Source organism: Manis javanica, chromosome Y (assembly GCF_040802235.1).
Source record: "Manis javanica isolate MJ-LG chromosome Y, MJ_LKY, whole genome shotgun sequence".
Lineage (NCBI taxonomy): Eukaryota > Metazoa > Chordata > Mammalia > Pholidota > Manidae > Manis > Manis javanica.
Window position 1 is genome coordinate 2769045 of NC_133175.1, and position 25139 is coordinate 2794183.

General features: G+C 38.7%; 1 pseudogene; it reads right to left on the reverse strand.

Annotated features, from left to right (window-relative positions):
- Positions 1-245: 245 nt before the first annotated feature.
- The window catches only part of LOC140847578 (regulator of nonsense transcripts 3B-like), a 372804-nt pseudogene continuing 347910 nt past the window's right edge, over positions 246-25139 (reverse strand).

The following is a 25139-nucleotide window of genomic DNA, read 5'->3' on the forward strand; positions in this document are numbered from 1 at the left end:
AGAGGAGAAATTGTCAGATTAAAAGAGACTTAAGACATTTCAAGCAAAAGCAATTTGTGGATCTTGTTTAGAGTATGTAAAAAAGATAATGAAAATTGGGAAAATCTGAACACTGAGTAGGTAGGCATTAAGGAATTATTAAGGGGTTTCTTGGTGTGAAAATGCTATTAGGGTTACATTATTAAGAATCCTTATCTCTAAAACTGTCACATTTATAGAAATTCTGTACCTAGGATTTGCTTGAGAATGATCTAGTAGGGGCAGGGATTGGACAGAGTGGAAAGAAGGTTGGCCGCAAGACGGTAACTCTTTAAACTGGGTGATGTGTACATCATATTATTCTCTGTTCTCCCTACTTTTGTGTATGTGTGACATTTCTGTAAGTTAATAAAATGACCAAACCAAGACTGAAAAATCCTGCAGATAAAAGTTCCCCTTTCAAATTTCTATGTAAAGAGTGAGCTAGCCCATCCTTCACACTTGCAGGAAGGAAAAAAATTTGTCTTGAAAATAAAAAAGCATAACAAAAAGCAGCATCTTGTTTCTATGCGATCTCTTTTAAACACCTCCTCTTTCTTTTCAATTTTTTCTGCACTGCCTACTGATTCTCTGCTTTCGGTTTTCTTTCCTTTATCCCAAGTGTGTCTTTCTCTATTCTCATTTCTTCTTCCTTCCTTTTAAAAGCCTTCTCTTTCTCATAGCGCTCCTTCTGCCCCTGGCGTTCTTCCTCTTGCCGCTTCAGCCTCTCTCTTTCCCTCAGTATGCGCTCTTGATCTCGTTCATAAACCCGTTCCCTATCCCTGTAGTCTCTACTACTCTCATCTGCATGAAAAGCAAATCTGAGAATGTACCCTCACAGATCTTCTAATCCCAAATGCAGGAACACTCATTCTGACCTGGCAACTATAAATGAGCATGCACTTTTGGAGCACAGTGAAAACACCGTATGTTTTGAAAAATAGTAACAAAACCCAAAAGTCATTCACCCATATTAAGATACTAGAATATTTGAAATATTTCCTTCTCAATGACCCCCTACCCTGTGTAAAACAGAGTATCTTCATTCATGTACAAGTCCAGGACATAGCACTAAAACTAGTATCTAGAAACATGGAAACAAATGTACCAAAGAGCCCTCTACTAATGACCTTTTAAGCTTTTCATCTTTAAGTTGGCCATCAGAATCCTTGGGCAGTGTACAACTTTGCCCGCTGGCTCTTTCATCATTCAGATTCTCTTTGTCCACTTTCTTGGCTTTTTCTCTTTTGTCCAATTCTTTTTCATCTCCTTTTTCTGATGTCTTAAGCAGCTTAAAGAAAAACAAATTTTTTATTTTGAAGGGTGGAACACTCTCGACTCCACCAAAGAGAACAGTATACTAAATATTCTAAATTTAGGCTACTGAAGGCCTTTATCTGTGCAGGTACTCAAACTTTCAGGTGAACAACTAGTGCACAAGAGCAGTAGTTCACTAAAAGGACGCTGCTAATGTGAAAGTGTTACCCACTCAAATGAAGTGGTTTAATCACTTTGTGGCAATAGGATCAAGACTCCTTTGGCTTGAAGTGTGCTAACCTTTAAGTGAACCAAGGGACACTTCCAAGTATGGCTTCTGTTCCAAACCAACATGTTTCTATAACTTGAGGCAAAAATATGCCACAAATTTAAAAGGGTGGGCAGGTTACTACTCTGAGATTGTTTTTATGTTGTACTTGAAATGACAAATACCTTGTCACCAAAGGAGTGATCCATTGCAAGAATAATTCTGCCTTGAGCCTGAGAGTAACATACTTATGGTGGCACAATTGTATTATTAGAGGTGAACAGCAAGAATTACTTGGCATTTGGTTTAAAAATTCAAATACCTCAACAACTGAACAGTGAAGTCCCATCAGTACTGAGCAGGAACTCTATATTCAGTGTCATACAGATATTACAAAATGAAATTCCAAAGTAAATATGGTTTACAACGTCCAAATTGCTAAGAAAAATTTTCTCACTCCACTGCTCTAAATCTCTCTAGAACACCCCCAAGTGCTGGATATTCAGAGAAATTCTTACGCAAAATCAAAGCATATCATGTCTCAGAGTGAAGGCTTCATACATACATAGGCTCATCTCAGGGTGAAGGCTTCACATGAGTCACCAAGCAAAAGGCAAAGCACACAAGAGTTAAGCACGAGGTGTTTGAGTAGAGCCACTGCAAATGACGAGTCCAACACTAAAAAAGCACCATTGTAAGGTGAGGCTACCGTGTGCAGGTTTCACTGGAAGTGTTCTTATTTCTGTAATGAACATCTTTGTTAGAAGCCAAGATGTTCATTACGCTAATAAGAACATTAATGAACATCTGTAGCATGGCTGGCTCTACCTTCTGTCTTGCTGATGGTTAGGAATAGCAAGTCAGGTCACTTGTGGCACGGCAGACAGAGCGACTGCTAGAAAGAATTAAATGGGAACCTCCGCACCCTGCCACCAACGAGTCCTGGAGAGCCTTGGGGAACCCTAGCCACATAAACTATATTCCGAGAAGGTAGGAGACCCTGTTACCATCTCTGTGGCACTTTTTCATTTTTTGACATACTAGGTCTTAGTACTTCCCCAGGAAATTTATTGGAGCAAGAGCTGCCTAAGCCATGCCCTTAGAAGGGAAGCAGTAAGGCTGGGAGCTTTCTACAAGTTTTTCCCTTCCTATGTGCAATGCATTATTCAGAGTCTGCTGCTCACAGATTCCCAGGTAGATGCAAGAAGATAGTGTGGGGAATCGTGAGAGGAGAAAGCAGGGAATGCAGGATATTTATCCCTAGTATTCCCACAGGGCAGCTAGTTATGATAGGCGCTTAAACAGAAGACAAAGAGCTGTGTATGCATGGTTGTCCTCTAGCTGTCTATTGGTGAAGCTTCTGGGTACACAGCACATCAGGAAGTCGTCTGGGCTTTCTCTCAATTAAAAATTTGTAACAGCTCAGCTTTTAAGAAGACTCAAGTCAGTCAGAATGGGTTTTCTACGGGTAAGACTACCATCAACACCAAAAGGGTTTTTTACTAAGACCTGGGTGTGAGGCATGATAGCAGGTGCTCTGTATCATGTACTTGGTCCTTACATTTTTCTGATTCACAGCTTGTAACAGAAGCTGTGTACCTGAAGACAGTGGAAAACAAACAGATGAGGCAACTTCATGTATCAACTGTGAAGGAAAAGCTGAATAAAAACACGTAATTCATGCCAGCCAGCCCTAAGCCTCTATTTATGAAGAACAGAGAACAATAATCCAAAAAGAGAGTATTTTCAATGGTAAAAATAATGCAGATCTGCACTTAATATCTGAACTACTTAATCCTTTAAAATTATCTTTAACTAAAAAAAAGAATGTTATAGGAAAGATTTCTATTGGTTTACTCCCCCCTCCCCAAAAGACAAAACCAAAACCAAAACACTATTTACACCAATACAAGGTGCATACGTATTTAAAGAAGTAAATACATGCAATTTTCAGCAACATGCATTCAGTTTAAGTTATTTTCATACCTTAATCTTTGATCCATCATTTAAATCGTCCCATTCTGAAACTCAATCTTCCTTAACTTTTCTCTATCTTTCCTTTTTTGTTTCTCTTCTTCTTTCCAGTTCATCCTCTCTTCTTCTCTTTGTCTTTCTCTTTCTATTTCTCATATCCTCCTTTCTTCTTTTTTCTCTCATTCTCTAGAAAGAAATATCAACACAAGCCTTCAAACAAGATAATCACCACCAAAACCTCTATCCCAAAGGTATGTGCAGCCACTAAAACGGATCATCTTTCCTTCCTATGCTCTACAAGTGTCATTCTACCTCCTTTACCCCCTCCCCACCCCATTCCGAACATGAGAGAGAATTAAGACCAAGGCCTGCTGGTGTCAGTCTCCTACTGCTGCCTTGCGCTATTTCCAGAAATTTTCAGAAAATCAAGAGAGTGTCTGGACTCTCTGGGTTTGCAGAGTGAATCCCTGGTCCAACAACCAGAGTGAAGGAAAAGGCCAGAGAGTGAAGCCAATGAGCCAAATCTTTACAGAATAATGGTAGAAAAAGAAGCTATTTCTCCTATAGGATCCCAATGCCCTTACATTTACAGAATGCAAACTATATAAAAGTATTGAGAAAACTATAAAAACAAAAGGTTTACCTACTTGTTTTTCAGGAAACTCAAATGTGGGGTTGTCTTTTTAGCTATATAAATCTAAACAGATTATTAATAATGCTTATCAACCCCTAGAAAGGATTCCATTTTCTGACATTCCCTGCCAACCACCAAGTTGGGTAAATAAGACCCTTTAACAGAAAGTTCATGGCTATACTGTCGAACAGATGTCTTACCGTATTCTATTTCAATTGTGAAGGCTTAAAATACTTTTGAAAAAGTGAAGAAATTCATATGAAAACAGTAGAACAATATTTCAAAAGAGAAATTCCCAGTGTCAGTGAGAGTTAGGTGCAAAGGACATTGTTTTTCTCAGATGGCACTATAAATTTGTTCAACTGGGAAGAAACTGGAGGAAGGGACTAAAATATCCTTTTGACACCTCTTTCCATTTCTGGAAATATATTGTAATATTAGACATACGCTTATACTATGCATCCATTAATAAAAACCAAGTTTTAGAATAATATTTATTTCATTTTTCAATATTCTGAACAATGCTATTTAGCCTCAGAGCTAGCGTTTTGAAAACACACTTCCTTTGGATGGATTCCTAGGAGAGGAAATCCTGCGTCAGAGGCTATGCTTATGTTTAGAGCTGATACATTAGCAGCACTGTTTTAGAAACCAACATCCAAACTAGAATTTCTTAAGAGGTTTTCAATTTGCAGTACCTAATTTCATTTTTTGATATTTTCAGGTAAAAAAAATTTTTTTAGGAATGTTTATTACTAGAAAAAACCAATTGATGTTCGAAGGTTTACCAAAATCTAAAGGTCCCGTGAGTCTCTTATCTTTTTACACTTATGTTCATTTGTGTGGCACTAAATAAAGGTCACAGAGAATTTCTCTCCTCTTATCAATGCACTCTCATAATCCTGTGAGGCAGGTATTATCATTCTCATTTTACAGTGGAAGAAACACAGTTTCAAAGAACTTAGCGCCTTCCCCGTGGCCACACAGCTAGGATGGAAGTGGGAGTCACACAGGTCTTCAGAGGAAAAATAATGCTTTAATTCCTCCTGCCCACTTAACTATTCATTCTCTATTTTTTGCTTCTATTTCCTCTAGTAGTGTCTCTGGAGTAGATGTTATTTTCTCATTATCTGCAACACAACTTTCCAAAAATGTTCTATATTCTGGATCTAAATAATTGTTTTAAGTAAACAAAATAGGAAATATTACCTAGAATATTTATAAAAGATGGTAATTTTCTACTTCACTGAAGATTGAAAACCAACCTAACCACACCCACAAGATAAACCTTTTAGAGCTTTACTGGTCACTTACTCTCAGAACTCCTGATATCCACTAAGGGAGTGTGGGGCTAACATGGGGTCAGGGAAAATGACACACCGCACATTAAGACAGAACTTCCAGGGTTGTTAGTTGGCTTTTAAAATGCACTGTTCCTACTAATCAGAGTCACACTTATGGGAGAACTGAAAGTCAGTTATGGGAGCTTCAGAGGGTACTATGTATAAGCATGTAGCAATTCCTGCATGGGTTTATCTCAGTTTAAGTGAACTCAATAAATGAAACCCAGTTGTTCAACAGAAAGATAAATTGGGGGTCTCTCCTAGCTGTGGCACTGGAGGTGATGTTAATTCCTGGAGTTCTTTCCTAGATACGTCTGACCTCAGAAAGGGAAACAAATCCGAGTCACTCTATTGCTTATACTTGGGAGTTTCTATGCACTCTGGAGCGTGTTACTTGATGTGGTCTTCCAGGCATGAATCTGTGATATAACCAATAAGCAATGGTGTGTTGAGTCTTTTGTTTTCTCTACAAAATAACCATTATAGTAGTAAATAACAAAAATCAAACTAGATGATTCTAAAATAGCAGTGTGATATAAAAAATACTGCAGCTAAGTCCTTATCCAACATAACAAATTATGGAGAGCTCAGAATCTGGATCCAGTTTACCTTAAATGGCAATTACTAGTTTTTCAGTTCCTGTATTTCAGTTCAATGTAATTCCTAGGCATGCAGTTAACTGCATATTTAAAACACAGAAAATAGGAATGGCCACTTCATCTACTTTATCTTAAGTTACTTGAGTATAGAAAATTTTCTATCACAGCTCTCAATGGAAATTTCTCCTCTTAAAAAAATAATGGAAACCAGAAGTCAAAAATACTATCATAAAAATGGTAATAAAAGGCCTTAAGGAGTTGCTATACTTTGAAACATCTGAATTTTTCCACTGTATTCTAATCAAAAGACCTAAGCTGATGTACTGCTCAAGTGTCAGTAATAGATTGCTTAATTGTGGAGGAATGAAATGCTACCAGCCAAAGAGAGTGGAAATTATAGAGGAACCCAACCTCTATTCTAACAATTAAGCAGAGCTTTCATCAGTGAATTACATTTCTCATGAACTTTATTCCATGTTTCACTATTTAAAAGACTGGAGTACAGTTAGTTCCCACAAAGGTAATGTATTTTCAAAACCCAATGCAATAGCTTTACATAACTAGAAATATACTATACCATCATTGATAGTCCCAACTTTGGTAACTCTTTCCTTAGTCTTCTTTTTTGCAGCTTTTTGAAAAGGTGCAAATTCTACTATAGCAGGATATTCCTGACCTGCTTAGAAAAAATCCCACACTTGCTATAACAAAAAAAATATCAAAGGTGGATACAAGTGTCAGCCCACTGTTTTTCAGGCCTCTTTGGTGGTGGTCATCTTAATAGGACTTCTCCACAGACATAAATAGCACTCACATAATTAAAATACACATATTACCAAAGGAAGCCCAAGTTCATACTGATAACATAATGAAAAGATATGGCAGGGAAGTAAAATATTCATTTAAGTTCAACTTCTAAAGCATGATATTTTGATACATAGGGGAAAACTACAAAATAATTTTAATTTAAAAAATATATCAGAAAGCTCTAGAATAGGCAAATCTATGGAGATCGAATGTGGATTAGTTAGAGCTGGGAGGTAGTGTTGGTGAGAATGAGGAGTAACAGCTAATAGGTATGGGGTTTCTCTTTGGAGTGACACATGTTCTTAAATTAGGTTGTGGTGACAGTTATACAACACTGCAAATATACTAAAAAATACTGCACTGTACACTTTAAAAGGGTGAATTTTGTGGCATGTGAATTGTACCTCAATAAAACTGTTATTAAAAAAGACACCAGGAGTCACTAAAAGCATGGACAACAAAAATAGATAAATTGGACTATATCAAAACTAAAAACTGTGCATCTAAGGACACAATCAACTGAGTGAAAAGAAAACCTACAAAACTGGAGAAAATATTTGCAAATCACATATCTGATAAAGGTCAATATACAGAAAATATAAAGAACTAGAACAATGACAAAATACCTAGCTAAAAATGTTCAAAGGATTTGAATAGGTATTTTTCCAAATATAATATACAAGTAGCCAATAAGCATATGAAAAGATGGTCATATGCTCAAGCATATGCAAAGATTAAAATATTATTTCACTAATGATTAGGGAAGTGCAAATCAAAACCACAGTGAGCTATGCCCTCACACCTGTCAGAATGTTTACCACTGACGGAAAAAAGGTAGCAAGTGTTGGTGAGGACATGGAGAAATTAGGGTAAATTAGAACCCTCATGCATTACACTGTGTGGTAATGCAAAATGGTGCAGCTGCTCTAGAAAATAGTACGCTGCTTCCTTACAAAATAAAAAACAATTTACCGTATGACCTAGCAATTCCACTTTTGGGCAATGTTCAAAAGACGAACAGATATTTGTACACCCACACTCATAGCACCATTATTCACAACAGCCAAGAGGTCAAAGCAACCCAAGTTTCCACTGATGGGTGAATATACAAAATGTAATATATACATACAATGGAATATTACTTAGACTTAAAATGTAAATTCTAACACATGTACAAGATGGATCAACCTTGAAGACATTATGCTAAGTGAAATAAATCAGTCCCATAAAGCCAAATACTATATGAGTCCACTTACATGAAGTACCTAGAATGGTCAACTTCACAGAGAGAGAATGGTGGTTCACAGGTAGAATGGTAGTTGTCAGGGGACGGGAGGAAGGGGAAATGGGAAGTTGTTGAATGGGTATAGTTTGTCTTGCAAGATGAAAATGTTCTAGAGATTGGTTATACAACAATGTGAAATGTACTCTACTAAATGTGAAATGTACACTACTAAACCGTACACTTAAAAATAGTTAAGATGGTAATTATGTATTTTACCACAAGTTTTCAAAAATGCAAATAAAAGGGAATGAGGTAATGACACATGCTATATAAAATGGATGAAACCTGAAAACATGCTAAGTAAATGGGTCAGTCACAAAAGGCCACACATTGTATGATTCAGCTTATATGAAATGTCCAGAATCCACAGCTAGATTAGGATCTACTGAAGCTGCAGGTGGAGGAAAGAAGGGGAGATGGCTGCTAATGGATGTACGATTCTTTCTTGAGTGATGAAAACATTCTGGAATTATATAGTGGTGATGGTGGCACAACTTTGTGAAAGCACTAAAAATCACTGAGTTGTATGACATGTGAGTTGTATCTCAATTTAAAAAAGTGACTACTGGAAAAAAATACACCAGATCGCTGCTATACAGTAATGTCATACAATATATGAAACACTATGGTCAGATCACTGGCATACAGAATAAGTCACAATAAAGTAAGTAGAATTGACCAGAAGCTATCAGAAGGCAGTCATGGAAGAAACATGATTTTGGAAATTCTAGTGAATGCAGAATCAGGTTAGCTTAATAACTGATATATTTGAGAAGGAATAGATAAACCGACTGAATCAGAAGAAAACAGTGGAAGATAAGCTGAAAAAACAAAAGTGAGGCCAAACTGTGGAGGATTCTGCCTAGCAAGCTAGCAAGAAGTTTGGATATTTTTCCCACAACTGTTATATTTAATGAGTATTTCAAAAAGACTAATTTTATGGCAATTTAATGGACTGAATTACATTGAAATGGAAAAAATTCAAAATCCTGTAAGCTTCGATACAGTGGTTATTAAGCAACAGGTGATGACAATATAAAGTGAAAGTTTTGGTAAGCCTAGGTGAACAAGATATTAAAAAACAGTAAAATGAAAAGATTCATTATTTGTTTAATGTGAAGAGGTGATAGAGGAAGAAGTTAAACACAGCTCAGATTACCAGGAAATCACTGTCTACTGGAATAAAGTCTGAGTGGAGAAGTAGCTAGTTTGGAGAAACTGGGGGGAGGATTAATAAAAGCTGGATAAACAGTGGCAATCCTTCAACTTTTATTGACATGTTTACTGACAAAGATTTCATTTTTACAAACTCTGAATTGATACTGAAAAAAAACAACAAAAAGACACATCATACACCTATGATTGCAAAGCAAAAGAAAAGTGGAAAAATGCAATTTAGACATTCTCTGGCTAAATGTTGTAAGCAGCAGATAATAAATAAAATGAGTTAGGCCATACCCTTCAGATTCCTGGATACAAAGTGGGAGATCACCAGGTTCAGTGTTTTAATGAGGTACAACAAAATGTTAAACAGTATTCCACCTGGGAACTACTGGCTTAAAGATTTGAATTAAGTTAATAAATGTTGGTCCTTGAACCAAGATGAGAATTATATATTTAAAATTTGTCATACAAGTTTAGAGAGTCATTTATCAGTATTATTGCTGACACTAGTAAATAGATCACCTAATCCAGGGCAAAAAATTTGTCACAGAAAAGAAAAGAGCAGAAATTTCATCCAGTTGATCAAACGACAGAAATAGCAGGTTAATAAAAGTACTGGATGGCTTCATATCTTAGAAGAGATATGAAGGCATTAAGAAAAAACTGTGGGGAGGCAACATGGCAGTGTGAGTAGGACAGTGGGAATCTCCTCCCAAAAACATATATATTTTTGAAAATACAACTAATCCTAAAAGAGAGACCAGAAGACACAGGACAACAGCCAGACTATATGCACTCAAGCGAGAGCCCAGCGCTTGGTGAAAGGGGTAAGATACAAGCCCCAGCCTGGTGGGACCCGAGCACGCCTCCCCCCAGCTCCTGGTGGGAGGGAGAGGGAGCCCAGGACTGCTAAACACACAGCCCCAGCCACGCGCACCAGAGTGCAGACACAGTGCATGCACTGAGGGCTGGAAACTAGGGAAATAGGGCAAGACCTCTGAATGGGTTCCAAAGCTGATGCCCCTGTGACAAAGAAAAGTGAGTGCTTTTTGAAAGTCTTAAAGGGACAGGGACATAACAGCTGGACAGAAACAACAAAGGTCACAGTCCAGTGGCTGGAAATTACAGGTAAAACTGGGCGCAGTAACCCCCTAGGCAACAGCTCTGAGACCCCTCACCGAGTTAAACAGCCAAACAACATCACCCCCCCACCCCACCCCCCGTCCGTCCTTTACTCCACCGGACCGGATGCTGCAAAAGCAGAGAAGCAGCCTAAGGCAAGCCCCACCCTCAGAAAGGGAGTTATCTCCATATCGGCCAGGCAAGACACAAAGACCCAGTCTACACGCAATTACCCAACACAAGCCACTAGGAGTCGCAGTTGTCCCAGTAAAAAAAGGCCAGTAGTAAGCAAAAAGTTTGGCCCTCCCAGCTGACAGTCAATAGCACCTGTCAACATGAAAACGCAAAAAAATATGATCCAGACAAGACTAACCCAGACAGCTTCGGCATCTGCCACATCTTCCCCTGAGAAGGAACCTGGGGAGATAGATTTAACCCGTCCTCCTGAAAAAGAATTCGAAACAAAAGTCATAACCATGATGATGGACTTGCAGAGAAATATGCAAGAACTAAGGAAGGAGAATACAGAAATAAAACAAGCTCTGGAAGGACTTCAAAACACAATGGATGAGATGCAAGAGACCATTAATGGACTAGAAAACAGAGAACAGGAATGCAGAGAAGCTGATGCAGAGAGAGATAAAAGGATCTCCAGGAATGAAACAATATTAAGAGAACTGTGTGACCAATCGAAACCAAACAATATCCACATTAAAGGGGTACCAGAAGAAGAAGAGAGAGAAAAAGGGATAGAAAGTGTCTTTGAAGAAATAATTGCCGAAAACTTCCCCAAACTAGGGGAAGAAATGGCCTCTCAGACCACAGAGGTACACAGAACTCCCATGATCCAAGGAGAGCAACACTAAGACATAATTAAAATGGCAAAGATCAAAGACAAGGACAAAGTATTAAAGGCAGCCAGAGAGAAGAAAAAGGTTACCTACAAAGAAAACCTAGCAGGCTATCATCAGACTTCTCAACAGAAACCCTACAGGCGAGAAGAGAATGGCATGATATACTTAATGCAATGAAACAGAAGGGTCTCAAACCAAGACTACTGTATACAGCACGAATATCATTTATATATGAAGGAGGGATTAAATAATTCCCAGACAGGCAAAAGTTGAGGGAATTTGCTTCCCACAAACCACCTCTACAGGGCATCCTACAGGGACTGCTCTAGATGGGAGCATTCCTAAAAAGAGCACAGAACAAAACACCTAACATATGAAGAAGCGAGGAGGAGGAATAAGAAGGGAGAGAAATAAGGAATCATCAGACTGTGTTTATAATAGCTCAACAAGCGAGTTAAGGTAGACAGTTAGATAGTAAAGAAGCTAACCCTGAACCTTTGGTAACCACAAACTTAATGCCTGCAATGGCAATAAGTTCATACCTCTCAATAATCACCCTAAATGTAAATGGACTGAATGCACCAATCAAAAGACACAGAGTAATAGAATGGATAAAAAAGAAGATCCATCCATATGCTGCTTAGAAGAGACTCGCCTCAAACCCAAAGACATTCACAGACTTAAAGTCAAGGGATGGAAAAAGATATCTCATGTAAACAACAGAGAGAAGAAAGCAGGTGTTGCAATTCTGGTATCAGACAAAACAGACTTCAAAATAAAGAAAGTAACAAAAGACAAAATAGGACATTACATAATGATAAAGGGCTCAGTCCAACAAGAGGATATAACCATTATAAATATATATGCACCCAATACAGGAGCACCAACATACCTGAAACAAATACTAACACAACTAAAGGGGGAAATAGACTGCAATGCATTCATTCTGGGAGACTTCAACACACCACTCACTCCAAAGGACAGATCCACCAGACAGAAAATAAGTAAGGACACAGACGCCCTGAACAACACACTAGAACAGATGGACCTAATAGACATCTACAGAACTCTACATCCAAAAGCAACAGGATACACATTCTTCTCAAGTGCACATGGAACATTCTCCAGAATAGACCACATACTACGCCACAAAAAGAGCCTCAGTAAATTCCAAAAGATTGAAATCCTACCAACTAACTTTTCAGAACACAAAGGCAAAAAACAAGAAATAAACTGTACAAAGAAAGCAAAAAGGCTCACAAACACATGGAGGCTTAACAACACGCTCTTAAATAATAAATGGATCAATGACCAAATCAAAATGGAGGTCCAGAAATATATGGAAACAAATGACAACAACAACACTAAGCTCCAACTACTGTGGGACACAGCAAAAGCAGTCTTAAGTGGAAAGTATATAGCAATCCAAGGATATTTAAAAAAGGAAGAACAATCCCAAATAAATGGTGTAATGTCACAATTATCGAAACTGGAAAAAGAACAAATAAGGCCTAAAGTCAGCAGAAGGAGGGACATAATAAAGATCAGAGAAGAAATAAATAAAATTGAGAAGAATACAATAGCAAAAATCAATGAAACCAAGAGCTGGTTCTTCGAGAAAATAAAATAGATAAGCCTCTAGCCAGACTTATTAAGAGGAAAAGAGAGTCAACACAAATCAACAGAATCAGAAACGAGAAAGGAAAAATCACGACGGATCCCACAGAAATACAAAGAATTATTATAGAATATTAGGAGATTCTATATTCTTGATCTGTTTTAATTTGGTCATTGATCAATTGATTGTCAGGGAGCATGCTGTTTAGCCTCGATGTGTTTGTGAGTCTTTTTGTTTTCTTCGTACAATTTATTTCTAGTTTTATGCCTTTCTAGTCTGAGAAGTTTGTTGGTAGAATTCCAATCTTTTGAATTTAGTGAGGCTCTTCTTGTGGCCTAGTATGTGATATATTCTGGAGAATGTTCCATGTGCCCTTGAGGATAATGTGTATCCTGCTGCTTTTGGGTGTACAGTTCTGTAGATGTCTGTTAAGTCCATCTATTCCAGTGTGCTGTTCAGTGCGTCTGTGTCCTGACTTATTTTCTGCCAGCTAGATCTGTCCTTTGGGGTGAGTGGTGTGTTGAAGTCTCCTGAATGAATGCATTATATTCTATTTCCTCCTTTAATTCTTTTAGTATTTCATTCACATATGTTGGTGCTCCTGTATTGGGTTCATATATATTTATAATGGTTATATTATCTTCTTGTGCTGACCTCTTTATTAATATGTAATGTCCTTTATCTCTTGTTACTTTCTTTGTTTTAAAGTCTATTTTGTCTGTTACCAGTACTGCTACACCTGCTTATTTCTCTCTATTTTTTACATGAAATATCTTTTTCCATCCCTCGACTTTTAGCCTGTGTTTGTCTTTGGGTTTAAGGTGAGCCTCTTCTAAGCAGCATAAAGATGGGTCTTACATTTTTATCTATTTTGTTAGTCTGTGTCTTTTGATTGGTGCATTCAGTCTAGTCACATTTAGTGTGATTATTAAAAGATCAGTACTTATTGCCATTTCAGGCTTTAGATTTCTAGTTACCAAATGTTCAAGATTAGCTTCTTAACTATATGTCTAACTTAACTCACTATTAAGCTATTATAAGCAAAGTCTGATGATTCCATATTTCTCTCCCTTCTTATTCCTCCTCCTCCATTCTTTACATGTTAGGTGTTTATTATGTGTTCTTTTGTGTTTCCTTTGACTGGTTTTGTGAGTAGTTGATTTTATTTTTGACTTTAGTTAGTATTTTGGCTGGTCTGCTTCGTTTGCTGTGATGTTGTTTTCTCTGGTGATACCTATTTAGCCTTAGAAGTGCTTCCATCTAGAGCAGTCCATCTAAAATACCCGGTAGAAGTGGTGTGTGGGAGGCAAATTCCCTCAACTTTTGCTTGTCTGGGAATGGTTTAATCCCTCCGTTACATTTAAATTGTAATCATGTTGGATACAGTATTCTTGGTCCAAGGCTCTTCTGTTTCATTGCATTAAATATATAATTCTATACTCTTCTGACCTGTAAGGGTTCAGTTGAGAAGTCTGATGATAGCCTGATGGGTTTTCCTTTATAAGTGATCTTTTTTTCTCTCTCTGGCTGCCTTTAATACTCTGCCCTTGTCTTTGATCTTTGCCATTTTAATTCTTAATGTCTTGGTGTGGTCCTCGTAGGGTCCCTTCTGTTGGGAGTTCTGTGGGCCTCCATGGTCTGAGAGACTATTTCCTCCCCCAGTTTGGGGAAGTTTTCAGCAGTTATTTCTTCAAAGACACTTTCTATACCTTTTATTCTCTCTCCTTTTTCTGGGACCTGTATAATGTGAATATTATTCCATTTGGATTTGTCACACAGTTCTCTTAATATTCTTTCATTCTTGGAGATTCTTTTCTCTCTCTCTGCCTCAGCTACTCTGTGTATCTATTTTCTGATTTCCATTCCATTAATGACTTCTTACACCTCATCCAGGCTGTGCTTAAGTCCTTCTAGCAATTGTTTTATATTTGTATTCTCCCCTCTTACTTGCTCCTTTAACTCTTGCATATTTTTCTGAAGATCCATCAGCATGGTCATGACCTTTATTTTGAATACTTTTTTGTGGGGATTGGTTAATTCTATATCCCCAGGCCCTCTCTTGGGTGTTTTCTGTGTAATTCTGGACTGGACCAAATTCTTCTGCCCTTTCATAGCAATTTAGGTAGCTGTAGGCAGGTAGCACATGTGTCAGCTGGGAGACAAAGTCCTTTCCTGTTTGCTGGGCACCTTGCCCTTCTCCACTGCCTGAGTTGGTTACCCACACTCCTGGAGTAGCCTGCAGCTTAGTCCCCCAAGCTACTGTGGGCCCTAGAATAAACCTCAATAAATGTAAAAGGATTGAGATAATACAAAGTATGTTCTCTGCCCACTGTGGAATGGAATTAGAAATCAATAAATAGAAGAAAATTGGAAAACTATATGGAATTGGAAAACCAATATATGGAAATCAACATGCTCTAGAACAATCAACAAAGTAAAGAAAAAATCAAATGGAATACTCATAGATGAATGAAAATGAAGATAGAACATACCAAAACTGAGGAGACACTGCAAAAGCCATGCTTAGAAGGAAACGTAGAGCCACAATCTATTACATAAGAAAAAAAGAATCATAGATGGGTGGAATCAAGATGGTGATGTTAGTAGGGCAGTGGAAATCTCCTCCTAAAAGCACATATATTTTTGAAAATACAACAAATACAACTCTTCCTAAAAGAGAGACCAGAGGATACAGTACAACAGCCAGACTACATCTACATCTGTGAGAACTCTAGCATCTTATGAAGAGGGTAAGATACAAGCCATGGCTCAGTGGGACATGAGCACTTCCCCCACCCCAGCTCACCAGCAGGAGGAAAGGAGTCAGAGGGGGAGAGAGTGGAAGGGCAGAACTGCTACATAACCCGCCCTAGTAATATGCACTGGGAGCACAGACACAAATTGCATGGTGTACTGGATATTAGAAAAACGGAAAAGTAAAATCTGTGAGTGGGTCCCTGCAACTGGCTCCCCTAGGACAAAAGAAAATTAAATGCTTTTTGAAAGTTTTAAAGGGGCAGTGACCTCACAGCTGGATAGAGTCATCCTGACACACTCAACTGAGCAGGCTGGGAATGTTGGGGAACTTCAGGCACCCCAGTCCCCTGAGTGGCAATGAAACCTTGAAGCCCCTCAGAGTGAAAAGCAGCCTACCATTTGTTCCCCACAGGAGTGGCTCCACCACAGCAGCTGAACATCAGGAAAGTGGCCGAGTCCACAGCAGCCGCCCAGATTCTACTGTCTGCATGTAGCTGCCAGGGAGAGACCCAGAGACTGCTGCCAGTGTGCAATTGCTCCATGCAGATGAGGCTGGTGCAAGGCATGAAGGAGAGCACACCTGATGCACCTGAAACTCCCTGCAGTGCTCTGAGCTGCCCCAAAGTCTGTCCCACATGTGGTGGCTAAAAGGTTTAACATGATTGCTATTCCTGGTGTGTGGGTAATCACAGGAAGCAGAGAAGGGCAAGGCATCCAACAAATAGGCAGTCACTTTGGTCTACCAGCTGATAAAAGTGCCATCTGCCTGTGACTATCTCCGGTGTCATGAAAAGGCAGAAGAATTTGGTCCAGTCCAGAGTTACCCAGACAACTTCTGAGAGAGGATCTGGGGAGATCAATGTAACCAAACTTCCTGAAAAAGAACTCAAAATAAAGGTCATAACCATTCTGATGGACCTGCAGAGAAATATACAAGAGCTAAGGGATCAAGTCATGAGGGATACACATAAATATAACAATCTCTGGAAGGAATTAAGAGCAGAGACTAGATGAGATTCAAGAGACCACTAATGGAATAGAAATAAGAGAATAGGAATACAGAGAAGCTGAGGCAGATTGAGAAAAAAGGATCTGAAGGAATGAAAGAATATTAAGGAAATTGTGTGAGCAATCCAAATGAAACAATATTCACATTATAGGAGTATCACAAGAAGAGAGAGAAAAAGGGATAGAAAGTGTCTTTGAAGAAATAATTGCTGAAAACTACCGAAACTGAGGGAGGAAATAGTCTCTCAGAACATGGAGGCCCACAGATCTCCCAACACCAGGGGCCCAAAAAGGGACCCCACCAAGACATATAAGTAAAACTGCAAAGATCAAAGACAAGGACAGAGTATTAAAGGCAGCCAGAGAGAGAAAAAAGTCACTTACAAGGAGAAACCAATCAGGCTTTCACCAGACTTCTCAAAAGAATCCTTACAGGGCAGAAGAGAATAGAATGATATATTTAAATCAATGAAACAGAAGGGCCTTAAACCAAGAACATTGTATCCAGCATGATTAACATTTAAATATGAAGCATGGATTAAACAATTCACAGACAGACCAAAGTTGAGGGAATTTGACACCAAAACCACTTCTACAGGATGCTTTAAAGGGACTCCTCTAGATGGAAGTATTCCTAAGTCTAAATAGATGTCAACAGAGAAAACAAAATCACAGCAACGAAAGCAGACCAACCAAATACTAACTATAGGAAAAGAATAAAATCAGCTATTCACAAAAGCAGTCAAAGGAAACACAGAATAAAATACCTAACATAAAGAATGGAGCAGGAGGAATAAGAAGGGAGAGAAGAATCATCAGACTGCATTTATAATAGACTAATATGTGAGTTAAATTAGATGGTTAGATAGAAAAGAAGTTACCCCTGAGCCTTTGGTAACAACAAATATAAAGGCAGCAATTGCAGTAAGTACATATCTTTGAATAATCACCTTGAATGTAAAGGGACTGAATGCAACAATCTGAAGACACAGAGTAAAAGAATGGATAAAAAAGGCAAGACCTAGAAGGTGAAGCCAAGATAGCAGCGTGAGTAGGACAGTGGGAATCTCCTCCCAAAAACATATATATTTATGAAAATACAACAAATACAACTATCCCTAAAAGAGAGGTCAGAAGACACAGGACAACAGCCAGACTACATCCACACCTGCGAGAACCCAGAGCCTGGTGAAAGGGGTAAGATACAAGCGCCGGCCCAGCGGAACCCGAGTGCCCCTCACCCCAGCTCCTGGTGGGAGGAGAGGAGTCAGAGCGGGGAGGGAGAGGGAGCCCAGGACTGCTAAACACCCAGCCCTAGCCATCCGCACCAGAGCGCAGACACACAGTGCATGCATGGGGTGCTGGATACTAGGGAAGCAGGACAGTAAGACCTGCGAGCGGGTCCTGCAGCCAGAGATCCTGGGACAAAGAAAAGTGAGTCCTTTTTGAAAGTCTTAAAGGGACAGGGACCCCACAGCTGGACAGAAGCATCCTGGGTCACAGTTCAACAGCTGGAAATTCCAGGGAACTCCAGGCACACCTACCCCCTGGACCACAGCTCTGAGACCCCTCATGGAGGTAAACAGCCAAACACCCCCCCATTCATTACAACTCTGGGGCACCGCCACAGCAGAGCAGCAGCCTGAGGCTGGCCATGCTCACAGCAAGGGAGCTTCCTCCATTTCAGCCGGGCAAGATACAGAGACCCAGTCTACATGCAACTGCCCAACATTAGAAACTAGAGATCGCAGTTGTCCCAGTAAAGAAAGTACGGGAGCAAGTGGAAAAAGTCTTCGCTCTCCCAGCTGACAGATGACTCAATAGCATACCACTGCACCTATCAACATGAAAAGGCAAAAAAGTTTGATCCAGACAAGACTAACCCATGTCCAGACAAGACATACTCGACATCTTCTACATCTTCCCCTGAGAAATAATCTGGGGAGATAGATTTAACCAATCTTCCTGAAAAGAATTCAAAACAAAAGTCATAACCATGATGATGGACTTGCAGAGAAATATGCAAGAACTAAGGAGGGAAAATACAGACATAAAACAATCTCTGGAAGGACTTCAAAGCAGAATGGACAAGATGGAAGAAACCATTAATGGACTAGAAAACAGAGAACAGGAACGCAGAGAGGCTGATGCAGAGAGAGATAAAAGATCTCCAGGAATGAAAGAATATTAAGAGAACCGAGTGACCAATCGAAACCAAACAATATCCACATTAAAGGGGTACCAGAAGAAGAAGAGAGAGAAAAGGGATAGAAAGTGTCTTTGAGGAAATAATTGCTGAAAACGTCCCCAAACTAGGGGAGGAAATGGCCTTTCAGGCCACAGAGGTACACAGAACTCACATGATAAGGGATCCAAGGAGGGCAACATCAAGACACATAATAATTAAAATGGCAAAGATCAAAGACAAGGACAAAGTATTAAAGGCAGCCATAGACAAAGAAAAGGTCACATACAAGGAAAACCCATCAGGCTATCATCAGACTTCTCAACAGAAACCCTACAGGCCAGAAGAGAATGGCATGATATACTTAATGCAATGAAACAGAAGGGCCTCAAACCAAGATACTGTATCGTGCACAATTATCATTTAAATATGAACGAGGGATTGAACAATTCCCAGACAACCAAAAGTTGAGTGAATTTGCCTCCCACAAACCACCTCTACAGGGCACCTTACAGGGACTGCTCTAGATTGGAGAATTCCTAAAAAGAGCACAGAACAAAACACCCAACATATGAAGAAGGGAGGAGGAGGAATAAGAAGGGAGAGAATCATCAGACTTGTTTATAATAGCTCAATAAGCGAGTTAAGTTAGACAGTAAGATAGTAAAGAAGCTAAACTTGAACCTTTGGTAACCACAAACTTAAAGCCTGCAATGGCAATAAGTACATACCTTTCAATAATCACGCTAAATGTGAATGGACTGAATGCACCAATCAAAAGACACAGGGTAATAGAATGGATAAAAAAGTGAGACCCATCCATATGCTGCTTACAAGAGACTCACCTCAAACCCATAAAATCAGGAAGACAATTACATTCACAATAGCATCAAAAAGAATAAAATAAATAGGAATAAACCTAACCAAGGAAGTGAAAGACCTATTCCCTGAAAAATATAAGACACTCAAGAGAAATTAAAGCAGTCACTAACAAATGGAAACTTATCCCATGCTCCTGGCTAGGAAGAATTAATATCATCAAAATGGCCTTCCTGCCCAAAGCAATACACAGATTCGAAGCAATCCCTATCAAACTACCAATAGCATTCTTCAAAGAACTGGAACAAATAGTTCAAAAATTCATATAGAAACAACAAAGACCCCGAATAGCTAAAGCAATCCTGAGAAGGAAGTATGAAGAGGGGGGGATCTCACTACCCAACTTCAAGCTCTACTACAAACCAATGGCAATCAAGACAATTTTTTACTGGCACAAGAACATGGGCCACAGATCAATGGAACAGAATAGAGGCTCCAAACATTAACCCAATTATATATGGTCAACTAATATTTGATAAAGGGGCCATGGAAATATAATGGGGAAATGACAGTCTCTTCAACAGATGGTGCTGGCAAAACTGGACAACTACATGTAAGAGAATGAAACTGGATCACTGTCTAACCCCATACACAAAAGTAAACTCAAAATGTATCAAAGACTTGAATGTAACCATAAAACTCTTAGAAAAAAACATAGGCAAAAATCTCTTAGACATAAACATGAGTGACCTCTTCTTGAACATATCTCCCTGGGCAAGGGAAAAAAACAGGAAAATAAACAAATGGGACTATATCAAGCTGAAAAGCTTCTGTACAGCAAAGGACACCATCAATAGAAAAAAAACGTATCCTAGAATATGGGAGAATATATTCATTAATGACTAAATCTAATAAAGCGTTGGCATCCAAAATATATAAAGAACTCACACGCCTCAACAAACAAAAAGCAAATAATCCAATTAAAAAATGGGCAGGGGAGCTGGACAGTTCTCTACAGAAGAAAAAAGAAAGAAGAAATTCACATGGCCAACAGACACATGTTGTCATCAGAGAAATGCAAATTAGAACCACAATGAGATATCATCTCACACCAGTAAGGATGGCTACGATCCAAAAGACAAACAACAACAAATGTTGGTGAGGTTGTGGTGAAAGGGAAACCCTCCTACACCGCTGGTGGGAATGTAAATTAGTTCAACCATTGTGGAAAGCAGTATGGAGGTTCCTCAAAATGCTCAAAATAGAAATACCATTTGACCTACAAATTCCACTTCTAGGAATTTACCCCAAGAAAGCAGCACTCCAGTTTGAAAAAGACAGATGCACCCCTATGTTTATTGCTGCACTATTTACAATAGCCAAGATATGGAAGCAACCTAAATGTCCATCAGTAGATGAATGTATAAAGATGTGGTACATATACACAATGGAATATTAGTTAGCCATAAGAAAAAAAATCAAATCCTACCATTCGCATCAACATGGATGGACCTAGAGGGTATTGTGCTCAGTGAAATAAGCCAGACAGAGTAAGACAAGTACCAAATAATTTCACTCATATGTGGAGTATAAGAAAAAAAGAAAACTGAAGGAACAAAACAGAAGCAGAAGCACAGAACCCAAGAATGGACTAATAGTTACCAAAGGGAAAGGGACTGGGGAGGATGGGTGGGAAGAAAGGGATAAGGGCAGGAAAAAAAAAAGAAAGGCATTAGCATTATGATTAGCATGTATAGTGTGGTGGGGGCATGGGGAGGACTGTGCAACACAGAGAAGACAAGTAGTGTTTCTACAGCATATTACTATGCTGATGGACAGTGACTGTGAATGGGGATGTGGGGGAGACTTGGTGAAGGGGGGATCCTAGTGAACATAATGTCCTTCATGTAATTGTAGATTAATGATACCAAACTAAAATTTTAAAAAAAAGAATCATATACTAGGCCACAAAAAGAACCTCCGTAAATTCAAAACGACTGAAATTGTGCCAACCAGTTTCTCAGATCACAAAGGTATGAAAGTAGAAGTAAAGTACACAACAAAAATTTAAAGTTCCACAAACACATGGAGGCTTAATAACATTCTCCTAAATAATCAATGGATAAATGAACAAGGAAAAACAGAGATCAAGCAACATATGGAGATAAATAACAACAATAATTCAACACAACAAAAATCTGTGGGATGCAGCAAAGGCTGTGCTAAGAGGGAAGTATATTGCACTACAGGCGTACCTCAGGAAAGAACAACAATCCAGTATGAACCATTTAAACACACAATTAATGAAACTAGAAAATGAAGAATGAATGAGGCCCAAAGTCAGTAGGAGGACATAATAAAGATCAGATCAGAAAATTGAGAATAAAAGAACAGAAAGAATCAATGAAAGCAGGAGTTGGTTCTTCGAGAAAATAAACAAAACAGAGAAACTTCTAGCCAGACTTGTCAAGAAAAAGGAGAGTCCACATACATAAACAGAATCAGAAATGGAAAAGGAAAAATCATGACTGATACCACAGAAATACAAAAAGTTATGAGAGAATGCTATTAGAAATTATATGGTAACAAACTGAATAACCCAGAAGAAAAGGACAACTTTCTAGAAAAATACAACCTTCTAAGCTGACCCAGGAAGAAAGAGAAAAACTGAATAGACCAATTACCAGCAACAAAATTGAATTGGTAATCAGAAAACTACCTAAAAACAAAACCCCTTCACCAGATAGTTTCACTTCTGAATTTTATCAAATATTTAGTGAAGACCTAACACCCATCCTCTTTCAAGTTTTCCCAAAAGTAGAAGAGGAGGGAATACTCTCAAACTCATTCTATGAGGCTTGCATCACTTTAATACCAAACCTGGCAAACACCCCACAAAAAAAAGAAAAGAAGATGCCTGACCAATACCCCTGATGAACACAGATGCAAAAATACTCAACAAAATATTAGTAAACCAAATTCAAAAATACATCAAAAAGATCATCCATCAGGATCAAGTAGGATTTATTTCAGGGATGCAAGGATGGTACAGCATTTGAAAATCCATCAACATCATCCACCACATCAACAAAAAGGACAAAACCAAATGAACATCTCCATAGATGCTGAAAAAGCATTTGACAAAACTCAACATCCATTCATGATAAAAACTCCCAACAAAATGGGAATAGAGAACAAGTACCTCAACATAATAAAGGCCATATATGACACACCCATAGCCAACATTATACTTAACAGCAAGAAGCTCTTCTAAAGCCTTTCCTTAAAGATCAGGAACAAGACAAGGATGCCCACTCTCCCCACTTTTATTCAACATAGTTCTGGAGGTCCTAGCCATGGAAATCAGATAACACAAATAAATAAAAGGCATCCAGATTGGCAAGGAAGAGGTCAAATTGTCCCTGTTTGCAGACGACATGACATTGTATATAAAACCCTAAAGAATCCACTCCAAATGACTAGATCTAATATCTGAACTCAGCAAAGCTGCGGATACAAAATTAATATGTAGAAATGTGTTACTTTTCTATACACTAATGATGAACTAGCAGAAAGGGGATTCAGTAAAAAAATTCCATTCACAATTTCATTGAAAAGAATAAAATACCTAGGAATAAACCTAACCAAGGAAGTGAAAAGACCTATACTCTGAAAACTACAAGACACTCATGAGAGAAATTAAAGAAGATACCAATAAATAGAAACACATTTATGTCATCTGTAGACTGCTTTAGGCAGGATGGCCATATAACTACAGCATTATATAATCAGTGCTTAAACAAGGAAGAAAGGACTAAAGAAGACTGTACTTGGGGCATGGGGAACCCTAAATTATTCTCCACTTCTGGGTAAGATAAGGTAGGGGCTGGCCAGTTTCTGAGCATGTGTTGGGATCAGAAAATGTGTCTTCATTTTCATTGGATTCTCATAAGACCTAGAAATCTAAGACACTGATAACATGAATGACATGACTGCACATGGATAGGAAGAATTAATATTGTCAAAATGACAATACTGCCTAAAGAAAATTACAGATTAAATCAATCTTTATCAAAATACCAACAGCAGAAAAATTCAGATGGCCAACAGGCACATAAAAAGATGCTCCACATCACTAATTATCAGGGAAATGCAAATTAAAACCACAGTGAGATATAACCTCATACCAGTAGGATGGCTAACATAGAAAAGACTAGGAGCAACAAATGCTGATGAGGATGCAGAGAAAGGGGACCCTCCTACACAGCTGGTGGGAATGTAAACTAGTTCAAGCATTGTGGAAAGCAGTGTGGAGGTTCCTCAAAGAGCTAAAAATAGAAATACCATTTGACCCAGGAATTCCACTCCCAGGAATTTACACTAAGAATACAGCAGCCCAGTTTGAAAAAAGACATGTGCACCCCTATGTTTATCGCAGCACTGTTTACAATAGAAAATAAATGGAAGCAACCTAAGTTTCCATCAGTAGATGAATGGATAAAGAAGATGTGGTACATATACACAATGGAGTATTATTCAGCCATAAGAAGAAAACAAATCCTACCATTTGCAACAACATGCATGGAGCTAGAGGGTATTATGCTCAGTGAAATAATCTAGGCAGAGAAAGACAAGTACCAAATGATTTCACTCATCTGTGGAGCATAAGAACAAAGCAAAAACTGAAGGAACAGAACAGCAGCAGACTCACAGAAACCAAGAATGGACTAACAGTTACCAAAGGGAAAGGGACTGGGGAGGGTGGGTGGGAAGGGAGGGAGAAGGGGAATAAGGGGCATTAGGATTAGCACACATAATGCAGGGGGGAACACAGAGAAGGCAGTATAGCACAGAGAAAACAAGTAGTGACTCTATAGCATCTTACTACATTGATGGATGGTGACTGTAATGGAGTATTTGGTGGGGGACTTGATAATGGGTGGAATTTAGTAAATACAATGTTACACATGTGATTTTATATTAATGGTACCAATCTTGGGGCAGAAATACTGGGTTATATAATCTGTGCTCAAACGAGGAAGAAAGGGATAAAGAAGACTCTACTTAGGGCATGAGGATCAGGACAGGGAATAGGTACCCTAAATCATTCTCCACTTCTGGGTAAGAAGAGGTAGGGGCTGGCCAGCTTCTGAGCATGTGTTGTGATCAGAAAATGTGCCCTTACTTTCCCTCGTGTCTTATAAGATCTAGAAATCAAAGACACTGATGACAATATGTATTTTCAAATGATTATCCATTGCTAAGAACTATAGCATGCTTGATACACTGTACTCCAGTCACTTCACTGTGCAAAACGCTTTAAATAAGGGATATTATTTAATTCACCCAAACACTCTATGAAGATACTCTTATTATCTCCATTTATAGACAAGAGTCCTGGTACAGACTTGTTCAGAGGGTCCCAAA